Below are 6000 nucleotides of genomic sequence, written 5' to 3' on the forward strand. Positions count from 1 at the left end.
AGAATAAAGTCCTGAGAGGTATTGTGGGCGCACCCAAATACTACAAGACTGATTACCTACATCGAGACCTTCATATACCCACAGTCAGTCAAAAAATCAAGAGAATTGCAAGGGGGCATGAGGAAAGACTCCATTCTCATGAGACTATTGAAGTAATGCAGCTTTTGGGTACCACCAAAAAAGGACACAGACTCAAAAGAATCAAACCATCTGATCTTGTGTAGTGTTGTGTAGTGAGGTGCATATAATAAAAAATACAGCAGAGACATGTATAAACATTATTTCACCAGAAACTGAGATAGGGCCGATGGATCCTCCTAGTTATATATCTAGATTTATGTTATCATAAAGACTAATTGTAGGTTGGACGGGAACGACTAGTAACAATGTAATAATTGAATAATAATAATAAAAATAATAGTAATTTTTTTAATAATATATAAGCTCTCCAGATTATGGGGTTTATGTCCTGCCAGGGCCACGAATATTCACCTCGAACCGGAATAAATAATAAAGATATATTTCAAAAGCCTGCGTTAATTATAATCAGTTATCGCCCTATGGCCGAGATTCCACCAGAATTTAGTAAATTAATCATGTTCCTTCATAATAGAGTAAAAGGACTAATTTAAAAATGATGTTAATTATGTTTACTAAATCTCAGTATTTTCTTCTTTCTCAATTTTCACAGTATTTTCAATATAAGATCTAACATATATTTGATACATAACATTTTTATTAACTCTAAATAATCAACGAAGTATTAAAAGTGTAAATTACTACGCCATTACTACTGAACGTTACAACAGAGTATCACAAGTAATAGTACACTATACACAGCAATATACTAGTATAACTAGGTGTGATCTTTATTTACTTTTATGTTGTAAACATAAGGAATGTTAATAATTCATAATTTCCTCTATTTGTCATATGCCCGAGATGGAACATCTATGCAAACTATGTAGATAGTTTAATTTTAAATCCTGCATATTTTCATTACTATATTAATATTGTTCTATAGTCCTTATCTCTTATCCGTAATTTTCACCTAAAATATATTACTATAAAGATAAATACACAAGGCTGATTAAAAGAATATTTTTTTACCTAAATTTTCAAATAAAATTGCATTGTTCTCTTCTTATTTTCTTCACTCTTTGATCTCGCCCTTGAAGCTAGCTCATCTTTAGTTTGTCTTGTGTGGCCTTCTTTTATCTATTTCTTTCTATTTTGTCTTATCTGTCCCAATGAAAATTCTATGAAACAGTTTTATAACTGTTAACATTCTATACAACAATTATTTTAACCCTTGATACACAAATTAACGTATTTATTACCTGCAATATTCGGTTAGTGCTTTGTTATGAAATGTATTTACTAATGAAGCCTGAATTTAATCAGAAGTAAATACCACTCATTTTGACAATCTTTAGAATTATCCATAGAATTAATCATACCAGTTAATAACAGTCCTTAAGCAAGAACAATTTTTCTTTTTCTTCACTGGACATCAAATTAAATCAATATTGCGATTTCAAAAATCGAAATATCTTGTAATCAAAGAAAACAGACGTTTCTTGTTATTTTTAAATTTTGTTAATCTATGGTGGGATAAAATTCATTCTTTTTTCCGGTTTATTCTTTCACAGCTGCATATAAGTAGCTACATTAATTTGTTTTCTCTGCAAAAAATGTAAAATATAACTTTACGTGACCATGATGTCCTTATTCGATTTTAATCCAAAGTTGTCATAACTTTTGTTGTTGTGTAATTGTTTAGAAAACCCAAAATACAAGTACAAATAACAAACTTACTTCCTTCTTCATTGATGAATTATACATTTTAATATTTTATTTCAAGTAACTTTTATTTTTATTTATTTTAAGCACCTTGACATATATCTCGATGGTAGGTTAAATTGGACATGCTATGATAGACAAAAAGCAGAGCAGATTAGACTTAAGTCAAGAAACTGGACTGGTTAGTCAGAAGATACCTTCATCGTGACCTAATATCAAAGAGATTGGTTTATCAACCAATCATCAAGTCAATTTGGACATTATACACTAAAATATCAAATCAACTAGTAATCCAACAGAGCCAAAACAAACTTTACTACGGTTAATTACCAATGCTTATTGCTACGTAACCAACCAACGGCGGCACGATGACCTCGAAATCAAATGCATACACGAAGTGATCCAAAATGTCGCATAAAAACATGAAATAAGGTCCCTCAATAATAGCAATGTGGAAGCAATATACATATACAACATACAACACGTAGGAAATCGGAAGATTGAAGTGAACCCAACCCACATGAACTTTTTTATTGTATAGGTGTATTCTTACTTAACTTTAGCTTAAGTAGTTTAGTTTTATGCGTGTATTAATACAAGTACAAAAGAACAGTAGTGATAAATTAATTTGTAAATTAAGATTGTATTAAGCATATCGAATGTAACATGTCATTATTAAAAAATAATAATAAAGAATATAGAACCTTAATAATCTTAATATTTTTGTTATGCTACTAAATTGACTAGATAATATTTTTGTTATTCAGTCTTAATAAAATTTCAGATTTTCCATAAATATACATCAGTCAACATAACTTTCGATAGTACCCTCGTATACTGGACGTTCTGTGCAAATTGAGATCGAAGGGTTAAATAACAAGACGGTCTTGTCAAGTAATTGACTCCGGCTGTGTTAATGTTGGTTGACTTTTGCCATTCAACTATTTTGTACCGTTCCGCTTGATTTTTGAAAGACCTTCAGGTTTAAAATAAGTTATTCAAATATATATCTTTGATCACTATTTGTCCAAATATAGTGCACTTAAAGTTATAGCTATTTTATTCATTTTATGTTATTTATTGGTTACATCTAACATTTTGTGTGATATTATAATGTTATTTTTAACTACTAAAAATTATCAAAAAGAAATATTAGATTTTGATTGAAGAAATAATGTTAAAATAATGTATGGGCTTCAAAGTTGTTATTATATAGAGTTGTTCAAGTTCTATCGAGTAATAGACTGAGTAACTAATAAATAATAATAATACGCATTGTCCAATAATATTAAAAAACATTTTGTATGTATTTCAAAGTAGCTTCATAGACACAATGATTTATATCCAGATGTTCACAAAACATAGCGTAATAAGAAGCAGTAGGAAATGTTATAAACATCTATCGCTAGTGTATTAGAGTTGAACATAACTTTACAAAATAGTGTTTGAATGTTGTTAGTCGAGTAAATAATATAGGAAGATATTTTGAATATCATCAAGATAATCTTAAGTGACTCTAAATTGAAGGTACAGATAAATACATTTTAGTTTAGAGCTCTAAAATATATCATCTAATTGGTCATGACTTATTTTAAAATTTATATATGAATTTGTTTATAGTGATCCAAAATTTACACATTAATTAATTACTATAGTTTGCAGTTGCATAAATACACAAGCAAAATGTGTGCAAATGTTTTGTGGTTTGGTTCGCTTCAATCTTCTGATTTCCTGAAAGCGAAATTGCAGTTTTTCGTTAGTTAATTAATTTTGTTTTTTTTTTATTTCGTCAGCATTAGTTTACTAGTTATGCACCCCAGGTCTAATTGATTGATAATCCAATTTTATTGTAGGCCAAGTTTGGAATATCTTCCGACTAAGCAGAGCAGTTTTTGAGTTTCTGCTTCTTGTTGAATTTGACGTTAAACTGGCATTTCACTCATATACCTTAAAATAATTAGTAATTTCTGTGTTATTATGTAGCAGTGTTAAACTACAGTGCAGTTAAAATGTTACATGAGAAAACACGATAGTTGTAAAGTTATTTTACTATTTTCAAATAATATTTTGAAGACAGTAGTTATATTACGTAAGTATCTGTTTAAAATAAAATAAAAAGAAAGTTGCTTAATAATACCTACATTACGTACCTTCATTCAAATACTCTATTAAATAATGGCTAATCTGGTTATTAGTAGATTATAGTATAGAGTAGATTTTTCAAAATAGAGTAAGAAATTGAAAACATTGTCATTTATCTTAAAACATAATACTTCTAATACATATATTTCTTGTAAATTTAAGATAGTAGTAGTTCAGACAAAAAAATAGTTACAGAAATCATTCAGAAATATTTATATTTTATTAAAATATACTTAAACTGTCCTTCTATTAGTCTTTCTATAAAAAGTATTTAGAGAGTAATTATCATGTTAAAGAAAAAATATATTACTGAGTACTTTTTGCATGATAAGAATCATAATCAAGATAGTTATTTATTGTTTGATTTTTACAAAATGCTATAATTAGTAGTAAATATGCTTTAACATTTCTAATAGTTTCTAATCTACATTCGCACAGGAAGGTCCAGTTCTGAAGCTGCCGCGTTCAGATAAATCAAAGCTCGAAATGGGGGGTATGACCCTAAATATTCCCAGCCCCGTAATAATACTAAAGCTCGAATTTGAATAGTATACCATCGAGGGTACATCAGCTGGATGCCCCTTCCGTATTATTTAGTTGTAGCTTGGTTTTGATGTTATATATTGATAAAATGATATATATTATAAATAGTTTTTAATAGTTATAATTAGTTTTAAGAGGATATATATTTTTGTCTTTATCAATATATTTATTTAAAATAACAATAATATCTTTATGCGGGTTTCTAATGGATTTTGTTTAATTTTGAATTTTTATAATTAATAATAAATTGACCATATAAAAAAGAAAAGAGAACTACTCGAATCTAAGAAGGATAGCCCTGAAAAATATTGTGGAAACAGCCAGATATTATAGGAAAAATGACTTATGCCGAAACCTTCGGATTCTGCAAAGAGAATATTAAGACATTCGTAAAAAGACATGGGGAAAAACTTTACTGCCATACAAACACAAAAGTGCTGGAATTACTGGATATTACTGAACTAGGACGCACACTCAATAGTACCAAACCTTTTGATTTTGTGTAGTTTTGTAGTGAACTTTACTAAATGGTAGAAACACTAATAACTGCTACTAACATTTATTTTATTAAATACTAAGGGCCAATGAGATCTCATAGATAAAGTACCTAGTTTTACGTCACTCTTTTAGTCGTCAACAATTTGTAGTAGTAGTTATATATTAATAAAATGAATTAGTAATAAATATTAATAAACAATAAAAGATGTGAATTTATATCTTTTGCCATATTTCCTTGTTATGTGTCTTAAATTATTACATCAATTTCGATAATTTAATATATATATATATATACATATATATATATATATATATATATATATATATATATATATATATATATATATATATATATATATATATATATATATTGATAAAATATTGATATATTGCCTCAAATATCGATGATCTCAAAACATTTCAAGAAAGGTTTTAAAATATTTAAGAAAAATCTTTTGAAAAAATATCGATTGGTTGGTCAAAATATCTAAAAATATCTATATATTAATATATCGATATTTTTCGACATCCCTATCTTAAACTTCTTATATGAGAGGAAATAATAGGGAAGTAAATTATTTTCTGTTATTTTTATATATGTGCCTTTCTTCGTACAGCAGTTATTATTGGGTTCTATTTGTAATTTAATTTATGAAATATTTATAACTTGACGGTTTTAAACATCTTAGTTTAATAATATCATTGATTGATCAATTGAAATCAAGACTGAAATAAATTAAAATCAAACGTCGAAAGATAATCCGCGATCCAACCGATATCACGTCGATGGTTTCGCGATCTCTCCTGGCTGTCGAGGTCCTGGCCAGGGTGGTTGCTCAGTGGGAACGTTGCGGCCTGCCCCGAGGCGAGTCCACGCGTCCCGGCTCTCACGAGGTGAGTCATGTGGTAGCGCGATCCCGAGGGGAAGCCCGGCCCGATCATCGGCGGCATTAGGGCGAGGGGGTGGCTTTGTTAAAAAACTGATTCGGATTTGTTTTTGTTCGGACGGACGGG

Source organism: Rhynchophorus ferrugineus, unplaced genomic scaffold (genome assembly GCF_030347505.1).
Source record: "Rhynchophorus ferrugineus isolate W39M unplaced genomic scaffold, kcgeb_rfMv2 rfM1, whole genome shotgun sequence".
Taxonomy (NCBI): domain Eukaryota; kingdom Metazoa; phylum Arthropoda; class Insecta; order Coleoptera; family Curculionidae; genus Rhynchophorus; species Rhynchophorus ferrugineus.